The 17,404-nt window shown below is 38.7% G+C and overlaps 1 protein-coding gene across 15 annotated transcripts in view; it reads left to right on the forward strand.

The window, feature by feature from the left end:
• Nucleotides 1-17,404, forward strand: part of Reps2 (RALBP1 associated Eps domain containing 2) — a 272,844-nt gene that overhangs the window by 181,616 nt on the left and 73,824 nt on the right. The gene's annotated exons all lie outside the window — the stretch shown is intronic.

Below are 17,404 nucleotides of genomic sequence, written 5' to 3' on the forward strand. Positions count from 1 at the left end.
TATACTGGTAAATGCTAAAAACCTGTAATTTGCCAAGTTTCATGGTAAAACTCTCCTGCCTTGGCTGCTTTCATGCCTAATGATGTGTCATTGAGTGATGAGCTGTGAACAGGTGAGTATAGAAGGCTCTCACAAGTTTGCATGAGCACTTTCCAGAAAACTGCTGCTCGGGGCCCTATTTCACTGGTCATCATGAAATTATGGTGTAGGTACAAAGTTTTTGTAACCTACTTTTAATAAGGGTTCAACTTCTTCTCTAGCCTACCACCCTGCAAAGGTAGTGGAAGAGAAAAGTTATTAGGATCTGGGGGAAATGGACCTGTTCAGCAATAGTCCTTTGGGGGTGAGGTCCACCTTCTTGGGCAGCAGTTCAGTCCCATAGCAAACACTAAATACGATTTAGCAGCTGAAGACCAGTCCTCTAGGCAGGCAGACACCAGGCAGCTGCAGTTCAATCTTGAAAAACCACCAGGCTCACCAACGGACCTGAGTCGAGGTAGCAGAAGCAGCAAGCTTCCACAGGAAACACATGAGCAGTTCTTTGGTGAGTTTCTCTTAATGGCAGTGTTACTACAAGTTGAGTTCAACAATACTGTATAAGGCAAACCAATACATGAGTGTCTTAGTGAAGAATAGTGATAGGGAGCAAACCAAAGCTCAGTGCTCATATCCCACTGTCTGTGGGGTCATATTTATACTCCTTCATCAAGAGTCTTTTCACATGTCCACTATGTCCAAACATTATTTCACCTGTGTCTACTTCAGGAAAACAGTCTTTCATGGGTTTGCTTTAGCAAGACATCCTTTCATCTGTGTACCCCAGCAAACCATCATTTGGCATAACTAACTTTCCAAAAGAACTAGACGTTTCTACTTCATTATGGCATTATATTTTATCACTTTGACCTTTATTAATTAAGACCGTGGTTCATTTAACTATTTTCCTATTGTTGAGCATTAAGCTCATGATTACTCTAAAGCATGTAAGCTGAGGGACACCATAACACAGTGTAAGTTTTAGTATTTGTAGGAGCTTATCGAATTTTCTGAATATTGAGATAACCTTTAGTGATGGTGGTTAGGGATAGTGTTGTATATGCCCTATCAGTATTTAGTGAATGCCTGATTACTGCATGTTTGGCATTGGGTAGAATCCCATGAAGGATATGGATATGACTCCAAATTCTCTCAGTTAAGATGATGTGACAAGGAAACTGAACCCGAGCATTGACTAGCCAGAACGATCAGTAAATGTGTATACAGAGGGAATGAAGGGCTGTTAAAGTAAATGTTAAAACATAGGCCTTATTTTAGAGCTGAATCCTATTGGTTCTTCCTTGACATCTGCACTTGTTCATTTCTCATTGCTAGTTGCCTGAGAGGCTTCAATAGTAGTTTCTAATCTCGTTTGCTTGCCGGGAGCTACAGGATTCATTTTTATCAGGTGTAGTGATGAGGTCTCTTCCCTGCTTATAACCCTTCAAGCCCTGTTATGTCAACATCTACTTCCTGTTAGTAGTGAGATTGAAGTCACAGGAAAATACAAATTCAGTAAGAGAATGATATTGTGGGTTGGCATGCCTGGGCTGGAATATATTACAGGAAGGACGTAGAAGCAAGAAGAATCTAGTCTGTTTGATGGTCAAGAAAAAAAATGATGATCAGGGAAGAAACATTTATAAGGATTTAAAAAGTTTTAAAGGAAGGGTTCCATTAGCATCCAGGGATGATGTCAGTGGCTATAGTTATGGTGCAGACTTGTCAACTCAATTTGAAATTTCTAAAACTTAGTCTGACTACAATCATATTAAAAAATTTTTACATTAGTAAAGAGATTTCCAGATGATAGAAACCTTTTCCAGGTTGCCTTTTTCTTTGTCTGCCTGTTTCTTACTCAGCTGTAATGAAAACATGGACTTAAAAGGTCTAAGGATTATAGGAATGTGCTACTACTCTTGGCTATGAGTTTGAATTTGGGTGAGTTGTAGTTTTATCAGTCTTTTCCTTCTGTGGATCAAATCTAAGAAATCTTTATCTAACTCATGGCCTTGTTCATTTTGTCCGTGTTCTTCTAAGTTTCATCATTTTGGCTCTTGTACTCAGATTCATAATTAATTTTGGCTTTATTTTTGCATAAAATACGTAAATAAATACTCAGTAAATCCTGAGTTAAGCACTTTATATTTGGATGTCCAGTTTCTCAGAACCATTTGTCAAAGAAAATATACTTCACTTTCCATGCCCCTCGTGGGACCTCTGTTGAGATTCACCTGACTTCTAAGGGTTTTTTTTAGATTTCCTTCTGTTGACCCATGTGCTTATTCTTCTATCAGTACTACACTGGATATATACACTAACAACTTTATTTTATTATTTATTTATGTATCTATATATGTGCAAGTACCAGTGGAGTCCAGAAGAGGGCACCCAAATCCTAGGAACTGAAACTAGATAGTTGTGAGCTGCCATGTAGGTGCTGGATATCAAAGTTGGAACTTGTGAATAGGTGATCACCTGACTTTATTTTATTTAAAATTTTATTTTTTATTTAATTTGTTCTTTGACATTTTTATACATGTATATAATAAATTCTAATCCTTATATATTCTGATCCTTTTCACCCTATACTTTTTCTTCTTTACTCTACTTCTGTCAACTTCACATTTCTCCTACAAATCCCTTTCCCAAATTTATGCCTTTTGTTTTATGTCCCATTGAGCTTAACTGGGGCCATGTGTATGACTATGGATTTAGAAGTATTCATTGGAGCTTTGTGGGCTCACCAGTGGGTAAACAACTAAAGACAATCACTCTCTCTTCCAAGATTCATCAGTACTTAATGGTGCAGCTCGAAGTAGGGCTCCATGAGTCCTCCTCTATTAATGACTGATTGTTGACAGGGCCACGTCTTGTGAATACTCAGTTTAGATTAACTTCAGACGCTGTGAATTCACCGTACAGCAATGACTGTGTTGTGCCTAGAAGATGACATTTCACAGTCCTTCTCCCTATCCTTGGCTCTTAAATTCTTTGATCTTTCTTCTGTGGTGTTTCCTGAGCTTTAGAGGAGGTGGTATAAATATCCTGTTTATCGAGAGCCAAATTATCACTTTTTCTCTGAACAATTGTGCATCTCTATATTAATGAGCATTTACTATGTAGAGAGACTTCTTTGATTAAAGCTGAGAATATTATTTGTCTATGGGTATAAATACAGATGTGTGACATTATGTATGTCAGTTTAACTAAACAATAGTAGTAAGTCCCTTCCCCCATGCCAGGGCCTAGATTTCCCTACTAGGTTTCCTTTTTAAACTGGGCTTGTATTAGCAGGCATGGGTTCCCTCTTGTGAAGTGGAAGTTTTACATTTTATTTATTTATTCTCCTCCCCCTCTCTCCCTCTGTGTATAGTTTGGGACATGTGGAGGTCACAGGACCACTTGGGGGAGTGGGAGGAGTCAGTTCTCTCCTTCAATCATGTGGGCCCCAGCGATCATACTCAGGTCATCAAGATTGGTGTCAAGCACCTTTATCCATGGAATCATCTCACTGGCCCTTGGTTTTCTTAAAATCAAAAGAAAGTTGGACAGACATCTTGGCACCTTTATGTAAGTTCTGGACATTGAAATCAGGTTGTCAAGCTTACATGGCAAGTGCTTTTTTTACCTACTGTGGTATTTTGAATATGCTTGGTCCAGGGAGTGATACTATTTGAGGTGTGGCCTTGTTGGAGTAGGTGTGGCTTTGTTGGAGGAAGTGTATCTTTGTGGGTGTGGACTTTAAGACCCTCCTCCTAACCACGTGGGAGCCAGTCTTCTCCTAGCTGCCTTCAGATGAAGATGTAGAACTCTTAGGTCCTCCAGCCCCATGCGTGCCTGGACACTGTCATGTTCCCACTGTGATGATACTGGACTGAACCTCTGAAGCTATAAGCCAGCTCCAATTAAATGCTGTCCTTATAAGAGTTTCCTTGGTCATGGTGTCTGTTCATAGCAGTAAAACTCTAAGGCACCCACTGAGCCATATCATTAGCTCATTTTAAGTTCTGAGTCTGTGGTTTATAGAATGATCAGAAGCATCCTTCTACTATGAGCTGGCATATCCTTGCTCTGAGGACTTTTGAAATGCTCATTCCTTGGGCTTAACACCCTCCCCCATCTACCTGCTTATTCTTATCTCCCTGGACTTTTCTGACCTTTACCTGTCTTGAAGGCCTTAATATTCTCATCTGCAAAGTGAATGATTTCCCAAATTTAGTTAATAATATTATACTTGTTGAATAAAGCATTGTAGATTCATCTCTCTTAATTATTGACAAAATTGTTTCCTTCTGTGTATGACTGAGTAATGGAGATGGATATAAGATCACAGTATTTTTGTGACTACAAAGAAAAGAACAAACAGTTTCTATTACTGTGAAATAGCCACTTTATGAAACCTTCAAGAAGAAAAGGGGTCCTTCCTGATGAGACCCTGACTGACTCTGTACTTGATTGATACTTAAAAGTCTAGCTCTTACTGGCAGACCGATTTTAACAGTTTCTCTTCTTTGAGTGCCTCCTCCCCATTGGAGTTTGAACACTTTTATTTTCTTCATAAACTATTCTTAGCGGGAATTGGATTTCTTTTGTATAGCTGAGGTTATTCCAAGTCTCACTCTCCTAAGAATTGCCCTTTTGTTCTTGAAGCTTTCATTCACCACATCTGCTACCTTCTTTTCATTCAGTTAGGACATGTTTTCCTTTATCTGATGATTTGGGCCTTGTACAAATCAGAAAGAAATTAATAAATAGTGCTATTTATGAAGACTATTTTGCTGAGAATATTTTCTTGGAACAAACTCTCAACTCTCTAAACCAGGGCTGTCTTGGAACTCATTATGTAGCCCAGGTTAGTCTCCAGAGTGCTAGGATTATAAACGTGAACTAGTTAGGAATATAATAATGACTCCAACTTGCTTAGAAATTTCTAAGTATAGTGATGTAAGAGGATAAAACATGTTAAAGGTTAATATTTTGGGTGCGATCCAGAGGATCAGACTTAGTAAATTTGAAAAATAGCTTTGTATTTTTGGTTGTGAGCCTAACCATTAAAGCCAAGCCATTTCTCCAGCCCAAGAAATAATTTTAAACAAGGAGGCCTATTAACATGTTATGTGAATTTAGTATTAAATGACAATTTATCTACCTGAATTTTTTAATCTGTCTTTTATGATTTGAGTAATATTTTTTGTAAAAGCAACTTTTATTCTCCTGTTGTAATTGTAGTCTCTGAGGCTTACTGTCTCAGTCTGCTAACCTACGCCTAGTCCTGAAAGCTTCTAGCATTTGTACAATCTCATCTAGGCCTAGAATGTTTTCAGCCTCTGAGACTTACTACAAAATAACCTCACCATTTCTAGCCTTTTTTGAACTCTGGCTGGCTCATTCAACTCGGCTGTTCTGGTTCAGACTCTTCTCCCAGCTGACTTACTCAGTCTGTCTTTTCTCTCTGCCTCTTGAATTGCAGTGCTTGGCCTCAAACTCACTCTACCAATCTGGTCTAATCTTCTGGATCCTCCTTGTTCTCCGGCTCTCTGTCTTCACCTGTGTCTAACCTGTTCGCTCTTCAATCTGTTTCTGTAAAGCTCTCCTGGTTAAAAAAAAAACACACACACACACTCCCCCCCCCATTTCCCTCTCATCTCTACTGCACTGCTCTCCATGAACTCTCCTGTACTCCTGCACTGTACTCTCTTCTTCCTGTGCTGTCTGTCTCTCCTTTAAGTAGCTTCCCTTTCCTCTCTCTTCTTGTGAGGGTTAGGCATATCTTATTCTGTCAAATCTTTCTCTGATTCGTCACTTTTTCTGCCACATAATTAGAAATCACTTCCAAACACGGGTGTTTCCTTCTAATAAGTAACCTTACTTTCATTGTTTGGGGTTGAAAGTGTGTACTAAGGGATGAGTCACCCCACAATTTGGAACAGGTTCAAATATCCTGTACCGATTTTTCTCTGATTGCGCTTATAAAGCTTTTTGCCTTGATAAAGCCTTACTGAAAGCTGATGTTTCACCTTAGCTAGAAGCCATGTGCAATTGTACAGAGACAAGTGTTCTTCCCTCTTCTCCTCCTCCCTCTGTCTCCATTACTGTTAACAGGCACATTGTCATCAGTTGCAAAAGGTTATTTAACTGAAGTATTTTTTACATTTATTTATTTATTCATTCATTCCATACCTCCTCCCTGCCCCCTTCCTCCCCTCCCCATCTCCACAAGGATGTCCCCACCCCACCCACCCCACCAGACCTCTAAACTCCCTGGGGCCTCCAGTCCCTTTAGGGTTAGGTGCATCTTCTCTGACTGAACCCAGACCCGGGAGTCCTCTGCTGTATATGTGTTGGTTGCTTCATCTCAGCTGGTGTATGCTGCCTGGTTGGTGATCCAGTGTCTGAGACATCTCAGGGGTCCAGGTTAATTGAGACTGATGGTTTGTCCTCCTCCTCAGCTTCCTCCAGCTTTTCCCCAATTCAACCAGAGGGGTCAGTAGCTTCCGTACATTGGTTGGGTGCACATATCTGCATCTGACTCAGCTGCTTGTTGGGTCTTTTGGAGGGCAGTCATGATAGGTCCCTTTTTGTGAATTCCCCAATAGCTTCAGTAATGGTGTTAGGTCGTGGGGACTCCCCTTGAGCTGGATCCCACTTTGGGCCTGTCACTGGACCTTCTTTTCCTCAGGCTCTTCTCCATTTCCATCTCTGCATTTCTTTCAGACAGGAAGAATTATGGGTCAGAGTTTTGACTATGGGATAGCAACCCCATCCCTCACTTGATGACCTGTCTTTCTGGTGGAGGTGGGCTCAACAAGTTCCCTCTCCCCACTGTAGGGCATTTCATCTAGGGTTCCCCCTTTGAATTCTGAGAGTCTTTCACTTCCCCAAGTCTTTGGTACATTCTGGAGGGTCTGGTCCTCCCAACCCCTTCCTCCTGAGGTTGCCTGTTTCCATTCTTTCTGCTGGCCCTCAGAACTTCAGGCGTTTTCCCCTACCCAGTACCAGATCATGCTCCCCTCTCCCCCACCCCATTCCCTTTTGTCTCCCCTGTCCCTCCCTCCTTCCCCACTTGTGGTTGCTTTCTTCTCCCTTCCAAGTGCGACTGAGGCATCCTCACTTGGACCCTTCTAGCTGAAGTATTTTTAAAGTTTTTTTTTTTGTGAAGGTGTGTGTGTGTGTGTGTGTGTGTGTATGTGTGTGTGTGTGTGTGTGTGTGTGTGTGTGTGTGTGTGTGTGTTTGATTGATTGGAACATGCAGGATCAAATACTTGAATCTAATTAAGTCAAAACTAAATCGCAAATATAAGAGAAGGGTCTTCACTAAGTTCAACTCTAGTTATTAAAACATTGTATAAGAGATATTAAACATTGGCAGTGTGCTTAGGTGCTGTGGAAGGCAGACGGATTAGATATTAAAGTGGTAGAATGAGATTTGTTAAGTACCTTACACCATGAGCCATAAGCATAAGGAAACATTTTTTATTCTGCAGCAACCAAAGACCTGTGTCGTTTGAGTGCTGTTGGGAGAGGATGGACAAGAGAAGACCTGAGCGTACTCCTACATTTCTCACTGTCTGCTTCCTTACAAAACCACATGTGTCAGGAGGAAAATCGTGTGGGTTTTTTTCATTTAGATTCCAAATCTGGAGCAAAGAGAAATGAATGTACACTCTTAATTCTCCCGTCTCTCGATTGAGGGTGGTGGAAATAACTTTTGAAAGAGAAGGAAGAAGCTTGTAAGGTAACCATAGCTGCTATCTTGATATGGTAGAAGCTTCATTCCAAACTAAGGGATAAACAAGTCTGTGGAGTTCCTCTCAGGCCATCGGTCACCTTCCCAAACTTAGGGGAATCACTGTATTGCAGGATTGTTAATGTTGATTGTTTTGGTATGTCTTCCTGCACAAATGTCTAAATAATACAATGTCTTCTTGATCTCTCAGTCAAGATTTTTGCCTCGATACATTACTGACAGCTGATGCTCCACCTTAGCTAGAGACAACCTGAAATTGCTTCAAGATGATGGTAACTTGTATAAAGAATTTTTTCTTTTTTTCGGAGCTGGGGACCGAACCCAGGGCCTTGCGCTTGCTAGGCAGGCGCTCTACCACTGAGCCAAATCCCCAACCCAAGAAATTTTTAAAGAAGAAAAGACCTGTCCTTTCTCTTCAATTCTCCAATATAGTGATATTCTAATTTTCATTAGCTACATATTTAGAATTTATAGGATGGCCATTAAACCACATAGAAAATTTACTTTTTATGTTTGTACATTTACCTTTCATGTTCGTTCAGGTTTTAGTTCATCTGAGAGAGAATAATGAAACTTGTTTTTTCCACTTCATTTCACCTAATTTGACCACAGACTCCATCAGTTTTCTATAGTTCCCCTTGTGAACTTTTGACACATCAGATATTCTATACAGTTTACTTTCTTAGAGAAATAATAAACTTATGGTCTTAAGTGCTTGTTAAATACCTTTTCATCATAATATCTCACCATATCATCACCAAAGGATTCCCTGACTCATTCAGCCATATGGGATTTCTTTTATTCTTTATCCCTTGTCTAACTACTTAACTTTTTTCTTTCTTATTTTGATAGAACATATTCTCAAGTGGCTTCCTGGGAAAGGGTATATGCTGGGTGCTCATTTTAATTATACCATTGTTCAGTCTGCTAGTTTGAATAGTGCCTCAGTTTTTTGTTTCATCACTGTAACTAAATACTTGGCAAGAAACAATGTAAGGGGGAAAACGATAATTTTGGCTTTCAGTTTTAGAGGATACAGTCCATTGTGGTGGTGCTTGGTGGAAGACATGGAGGAATTAATGGCTATTGGAACATACACTTGAGACTCCTTACGCCATTTACAGACCAGGAAATAGTGTTCAAGGAGTGGGAGCAGGGTATAAAAATCTTGAGGTGTCCTTCCAGTAACCACATTGTAGTGAGACTTTACCTCCTAGAGTTTCCATCTGGAGACCAAGAGTTCAAACATATTAACCTGTAAGGAGCATTTTATTTTCAAACCGCAGTAATCCACTCATGATATCCACAGTTTCATGGTCATCTAACAATATAAAATGCATTCAGTTTAACTTAAAGAATCTTCAGGGCCTTAACAGTTACAACGCTGTTTCAAAGTTCAAATTTTCTTCTTAGATGCAATGCAGTCTTTTAACTCTGAGCCTCTGTAAAATAAAAATAAAGCATATTATATTCATTTCCAATACACAGTAACATATAGTAAATATTCCCATTCCAAAAGGGAAGAATGAGACATATCAGAGACAGATTAGACCAAAGAAAATCTAAATAAAACAGTGTAAAACCCCCATGTTTGGTAACCTGAGTTCATTACGGCAGTATTTGTGCTCCAGTGGGACACAAAGAACTACCTCTCTAGTTAGTTCTTTTGCCTATAACACATGTGGTATTTCCATTGGAATGAGTATACTTTGTGTCTTGATATTTAGTTTTGGCATATTTTATGATCATGCCGTCTTTCCAATACCCTGAGATCTCTACTGCAGTGTATTTACTTCGCAGTCACACACACAGCCATCTTACAAGTGCCATGGTGGAAATCAGACCCTGCTATACATTACCTGACATCAGAGGTTTTATGAAATCTTGGTGCAAGCCTCTACAACTCTCTAAATCTTGAAATTTTCATGCTTACAAATCAGCAGCATGGAGTTAATGCCGAAGTCTATAGTCTGACTCCCATAGATGAGAGCTGCAGTGGCCTCTGTGACTTTTCTTGGGTGAACCTAGGCAAATTTCCCCCTAGATGCCATCTTTTTTTTTTTTTCTGTTGAGAACCTTTAAGGCTCTGTTTTAGGTATTCTCCTCCTGAATGAAAGCTTTTAATTGGATTTACATGATTTCCACTGGAGCTTTTGATGGGTGGGGTCTTACTTTCAAGGTACTTTTGCTGTTACTCTCACTGCAGAATCCAGATTTTTGAATGTTATTTTTTTTAGTCATTTTCCTTGCTCTCCCATTCTCAGTTTTACTTGAATTTAAAGCTTCTTCTCTCACTGAAGTTCACATTTCTTTCCACGACTTTAACCAGGTTTATGTTCCTTTCCTCACCAAATTACACATTTTCTGTTTCTTTAAGCTTCATTTTTTTCTCATTCACTATAAATCAGAATAAATATGACAAGCAATGAACATGCCACAGCCTGAATGTTATACTATTTTAAAATTTCCTCTGCCAAATACAGTTGCAGTTTAATTCATCCTCACTCAGGTTTCTAGGACATGGATAGAATGCAAAGAGTTTCTTTCTTTCTTTTGATTTTACCAGAATGCAACATGAATGGCCTCCAGCTCAGGTGTCACTAGAGCTTTTCCTTTCCTGTGAAACCTCATGAGCTCAGTCTTTACAGTCCATGTGTCTGCTGCCATTCCTGTCATATGGGCCCCTGTCAGAATGGCCTATTAAATCCAGACTACCATCCAAGAGCTCCGCTAGTCCACAGTCCTAGATTTTTGCATATTTCTACTGAAAATATTTCCAAAAGCTGTAAAGCACATTGTCAGGGTTATCAACAGCAACAAGCCCATTTCTTGACACGAATATCCTATACTGGTTACTTGTCTCATTGCTGTGACCGAAATACCTGACAAAAACCAACTTGATGGAGGACAGGTTTATTTGAGCTCATGGTTTTAGAAGGTTCAGGCCATTATGGTAGGAAAGGGAAGGTGAAGTTTGTGGGTAACTGGACCTTAACCCTACGTTGAGATGGGCCAGGAAGTAAAGAGAATTCAGGAAGTGAGGCTGGGCTGTAAAATCCCAAGGCCTGACTCAGTAACCTACTTCCTCTCCCAAGGCTTCCGTCTCCCCAAACAGGACCACCAGTTTTAGACGGTGTTCCAAAATAGGAGCTTCTGGAAGACATTTCACAGTCAAACTGCCAATATATAGCCATCAATTGGAAGTAAAGTTTCTTTAGAATTCTGATACAATTGTTTCAATGAATTCTAGGTTCTAAAGGCAAATAAAAACTCTAAAACGTTTTGGGTATCTGTTACTTTGTATGTGGTTTGCCTTCCTCTCCCATTCCCTGACAAAAACATGTAGATATTTTTTAATTCTGGTATTTTTGTGATAATGTGTCTTGCCATACTTCTGTTTCCTTCCATTGTATTAGGTACACAGTGGGCCCTTTTAATTTAAAAGCTCAAAATGTTCTGGAAAAATTTATTAAACCATTTAATTGATTCAATTTTTATATATTCTGTCTCTTGGTGGAACTCTTATTTGAATAGTACCCTACTTTCTGGAAAATTTCCTGAGATTATCTTTGAAACTTTCTATTGAGCCTTCACTTCCTGCTATCATATTTTAATTTCTGAGTGCCTTTTAATTTTCTGAATGTTCTTTTTTCAATAGCTTCCAATTATCTCATCTTTCTAAACAGCACTTCTCATTGCAACTTTACTTGATAACTTTACTTAATATTTCATCTCATTCCCTCTTTTATCATCTCAGCATATAAGATTTATAAGGATAAAGTTGTTTTTCAGCTCCTGCCTCCCCACTAGTATTTTTGTAGCACCCCAAACAGTACCTAATGCATAGTAATTATTTAAGTATTTCTTGAATAAATCTTATTATACTAATGATGTATAATTTAAAGCTTTCTCCTAGTATAGGTCAAGTCTCTTTGAAATCATTTTTCTCTATTAGTATTTATTCTGTACCTTATGTTAGAATATTTTATACAGATACCTAGTAATACTTAATCACCTGATTATATTTAAGAATGAGAGGTATACTGATTAGAATATATGAACAAATGGATGGGATTTGTCAAATGTGGGCATAACAGTAGAATTGCCTAGTAAGGCAATATATTGTCTTGGCTGATCAGATTCCTTGAAGAACATTTTTTAATCATTGGACATCATTTTTCAGGGACTAGAAGGGAAGAGGTTTGAAAGGGTTTCAATATCTAGAGAATATGCATTTTTTTCTTACTAAACTGTCTCCTCAAATTTGTGCAGTAGCTTGTTCCTCTTTTGCATTAATGAGCTAAGAGTAAAATTAGTTGTGTGTATTTAAACTGTTATATGCTATAAAAATATTAGTATATGCTTAGGTCAGACAGCATAAGCTAGGCATTAGTGCCACTTCTGCCTCTTGGGAGTACCCTCATGTATTTGGCAGAAACAAAGAGAAGTGAAGGACCTACTTTCTACCCAAACATCAAATATCACCACAGGCAAAGTTCCAAAGAATATCGGTTCAGTCTCAAAAGTTACCAGCCATATTAGGAAATGAAACACAGCAAGAACCAGCAGAAGCAACAAATAGTAGGAAGTACAAAGGATTCAGAAAATGGAATTACTGAGTATATTTAGTATGTTAAAATCAGTAGCAGTCAGGTGCTACTGCATGCATGTAACTCCAGCACCTTGGAGACTGAAGCATGAAAAATGGAAAGTTTGAAATTGCTACACAGTATGTTCAAGGTCAGTTAGGGCTGTATAGAAAGATTATGTTACAAAAAATTACCAAAACAAATGAAAACAAGATAAAATGCTTAAGTGTCTAAAATTCAGTGATTGGATTCACAGTATAAGAAGTATAGCTGAAGAAACAATTGCTTCATTGGATAATAAGTCTTTGGAAATTGTCCCAAACACGTCACAGTTAGACAACATTCTTGAAGAAATAACGGGAAAAAAGGCAGTAAAAAAAACACTGAGGTTTGGCCAAAGTTAATTAGGGATACCACATAGTTTAGAAGTTCCATAAAACCTCTGGTAGGTAAGAAAAGAATAAGATAAAGTAGAGTATGTGCAGGTAAAGGGAAAGTTTGTTATTTCAGAGTATCAAAAAGAGAGTTCTTCAAAACAACCAGAGATAACTAATAGCTAATGAACAATGATGTGACTGACAGTTGGCTTTTCAACAATGATAGTGGAAGTTGAAAGTCAGTGAAATTCTATCCTCAACATATTATGAGAGGATAGTATGTCAATAACCAAATTTGTTATTAGTAGACATTTAATAAAGAAAGCCCAGGACTCAGTCAAGATAGACAGTAACATAAAAGAAATCAGAAGGAGAATTAGGATATTTTTAAACACTAATGATAGCATCACATTTAAAACTTAGGAGATTTTAATAAAAATTAATTAAAATAAAATTTATAATTCTATCTCAGTATAAAAAGAGAAAAACTATAAACCAATCATCTAAGCAACCAGTTTAAGGTAGAACAAGGCAAGGTCAAAGCATGTCAGTCAAAGATTAATGAAATATGAAACAAGCACATGATATAGAGAATTGTTCTATTAGTCAAGGTTCTCTAGAATAACAGAACTTATAGAATGATTCTCTTTATGTATATGTAGAAAAGAGTTTTATTAGAATGACTTAAAGGCTGAAGTCCAGCTATTTAACAATGGCTGCCTATAAATGGAAATTCCAAGAATCATGAAGTTGCTCAGTCCATGAGGCCGTAAGTCTCAGCTGGTTATCAGTAGCTACTGGAATCCTGAAGGAAGCTCTAACGCCAGGGAAGAAATGAACTTGCTAGTGAAGTGAGGGCAAGCAGGCAAAGAGCAAAAGCTTCCTTTGTCCATGTCTTTATATAGGCTTCCAGCAGAAGGCGTGGCCCACAATAAAGGTGAATTGTCCTTTCTCAAGATCTGGAGTAAACATGTATCTTCCCATTTCCATGATTGAATTATAAGTGGATCTTCCTACTTCAAATTAAGCAAAAAAAAATAATAATAATCTTACTTCCAGATGTCTCTGCTGGAAAGTTCTAACTTGATAGTTGAGAAAAAGTTTCTTACTCTGTACAACCTGGTCCAGAAAAAGGAGGAATAGGAGGATGCTTTCCAGCTAAATCCAGCATAACCAAGGGTCATATGGGAAAGGAAAATCATGACTATTGGTGTCACCTATTGATATGGTTGCAAAATATCCTAAACAAAACATTACCCAATTTTACGCAGGAGATAGAAAAGTCTGAACAATTTGAATTAGGTCTTGCTTTCATGTTAGAAAATCCATAAAGCCATTATCACATTATAAGAAATTACATACACAGCCACCCAATTAGACAAGATGGATGAAGCAAAGAAGTGCAGGCAGACAGGAGCCGGATGTAGATCTCTCCTGAGAGACACAGCCAGAATACAGCAAATACAGAGGCGAATGCCAGCAGCAAACCACTGAACTGAGAACGGGACCCCTGTTGAAGGAATCAGAGAAAGGACTGGAAGAGCTTGAAGGGGCTCGAGACCCCATATGTACAACAATGCCAAGCAACCAGAGCTTCCAGGGACTAAGCCACTACCTAAAGACTATACATGGACTGACTCTGGACTCTGACCTCATAGGTAGCAATGAATATCCTAGTAAGAGCACCAGTGGAAGGGGAAGACCTGGGTCCTGCTAAGACTGAACCCCCAGTGAACTAGACTGTGGGGGGGAGGGCGGCAATGGGGGGAGGGTTAGGAGGGGAACACCCATAAGGAAGGGGAGGGGGGAGGGGGATGTTTGCCCGGAAACCGGGAAAGGGAATAACACTTGAAATGTATATAAGAAATACTCAAGTTAATAAAGATGAAGAAAAAAAAAGAAATTGCATTATCATATGAGTGGACACAATTGCAGTGCTCATTAAAATTCATCATCAGGTTGTCATGGAAAAAATATCAAAATAAGAATAGGTGGGAATTTTCATAAATTATTGAACGGTATCTACAGTAAACCTATGGAAAGTACTATCGGGTGAACCTGTAGATATTTCTTTTTGAAGGAAAGATTGGCATACCCGTTATCACCATTTAAAATATTATTTCTTTGGTTTTGAGACAGGGTCTTGCTGTATAACTTAGGTGGCCATGAACTTAACATCCCATTGTATCAACCTTCCCAGTACTGACATAACAAGTGTGAGGCAGCACTCTCCACTTTCAATTATCAACATTTAAATTCAGCCTTGGGGTTGGAGAGCTAGCCCAGCGCTTGAGAGCACTGGCTGTTACGCAGACAGCATAGGTTCAATTTCCAAAACTTAAATGATGGCTCACAATAGCCTAATTTCAGTCCCAGGGGAATAATTCTCCCGGCCTCCACAGGCACTGTATTCATGTGCCACACAGGCAAATGTGTAGGAGAAACAGCAACACACATAAAATAAAAACAAATATTTTAAAAATTAAATTCAACTTTATAGTATTTGTGTTAGATGGGTATGGATGGCTGGAAAAAGTAATAAGGTATTGAAGTGAGGAAATAAAGCTGTTAATAATATTTGTGATGCAATATATTCATTTTTCCCAATTCTATTATTTATTAAGGAACATAAACTAATACCTTTTAAAAGATTCAGAATGAAGAATGCACACAACCCTATGCTCTATTCACTGTTTGAAGTTTAGATATAAATGTGATGTGGCTTTGTGTGTGTGTGTGTGTGTGTGTGTGTGTGTGTGTGTGTGTATGATTAATTGAGACAAGGTCTCATCAGTATCCCAGACTGGCTTTAGACTTGTGGCACTTCTCTTGCCTCAGATTCTGAATGCTGGGTTTACAAGTATATACCCATATTCATTTTAGGTTTCTATTTTTAAATGATCTTAATGCTTTACAACTCAAGATTTGGACCAATTTTCAGTGAATTTTAAGCAATAAAATTAAATAATGATTTGTTTGAAAAAAGCATAATCAGACCTGGATCTGGGTTTATGTCATTTCTCTAGCAGGTCAAGAGAGCATGTGGAATCAGTCATAGGACTCCTTCTTTTTTGTTTTCTGTCTCTCAGAGATAACCTTCTTTGTTGTCTAATTTTCTTGTGGTTCTAAAACTCTTTTCCCATGTTTTGTTCCAGTATTATGGAAATTGTTATTTCATAGGCTTTGCTATGTTTGATGGCTTCAGCTGGGTGAGGACATGTGTTCTTTTGTTACTCCGACTTGGCTGGAAGTTGAGTCAATGTATTTAAATGGCTTAGAATTTCTCGAGCAGTCTTTTTTGATAACTGAAGTTATTGTTTGGCATTTTCTTTAGAAAGCGCACAAGTTCTGCTTGTGTATTTGTTTTGTTTTAAAAGTAACTGGTAGTGGGGTTGGGGATTTAGCTCAGTGGTAGAGCGCTTGCCTAGGAAGCGCAAGGCCCTGGGTTTGGTCCCCAGCTCCAAAAAACAAAAAACAAACAAACAAACAAAAAAGTAACTGGTAGTAATTTAAAGGCATAACCTATGAGGACATTAGGGATTCTGAGATGGGTTATCCTTAACAGCTGTAAACATTCTCTTCTGCCCCACTTCTTACTGATGCCTTTTCAGCCTGTGGTGTTATGACCCACTGATGTGTTTTAAAAATTGTGATGAAGGGCAGATCCCAGGTGGACATACTTGTTGGTACTGTATCCATGTACTAGCCAAGAATAAACATTTCTGTGACATTATTCTGAGTTATATCTGCGGAAAGCACCAAGCTCCATCTTTTGGCTTGTCTGATCCAGAGAAGTGAAATTCATTTGAAACTACAAGAATATTTATTCTCGGGGTTGGGGATTTAGCTCAGTGGTAGAGCGCTTGCCTAGCAAGCGCAAGGCCCTGGGTTCGGTCCCCAGCTCCAAAAAAAAAAAAAAAAGAATATTTATTCTCTTGATATACTACTCATTTCTTTTTAACAATATAATACTTTTATTAATTCTATGATTCTATTCCATGTGTTTTGATCAAATTTAATCTCACTCCTCCCTGATCTATCTCACTTCCCCAACTTTATGTACCCTCTCTTTTAAATAACCTAGTGAGTTGATGTGTTGGCCAAATGCTTCTGGGTCCGTGGTGCCACCTACTGGAGCACGGTGGATCTACCAACAGCCATATATTAAGGAAAATGGACTCCCTGCCCCCTAGAAGCTGTATACTATTGTCAGTTGCTCTCCATGAACTTCTTCCCTCCATGCTGGAATGTTGACTGGCTTGGCCTTGTGCAGTCCTGTGCAGCAAACAGAGGTGCTGTGTGTTCATGAGTGCAGTGGCCCTGCTGTGTCTGGAAGCTACTGTTTTGCTTCAGTTTTTCTCAATCTCTGGCTCTTACAATCTTCTGTCCTCTGTTCCATGATGGTACCTGGGCCTTGTAGGGGACTCTTGTTTTTAAGGCACAGACCATTGTCTAATATTAGTACAGTTAACACAGATTTATGAATAAACTATGTAGAGTCATATAGATCTAGTGTTTTCAGAGTATTTGTAAAGAATGTGGTTTAACTTGACACTGTATGGTTATAAACTTACTTTCTGTGTGTGATCATGGATTTTATTTATAATTCCATGCCAGCTGTTTATTTGCATTGTTAAGTTAGAATTCAGACA

Source organism: Rattus norvegicus, chromosome X, assembly GCF_036323735.1.
Source record: "Rattus norvegicus strain BN/NHsdMcwi chromosome X, GRCr8, whole genome shotgun sequence".
In the NCBI taxonomy this organism is placed as follows: Eukaryota; Metazoa; Chordata; class Mammalia; order Rodentia; family Muridae; genus Rattus; species Rattus norvegicus.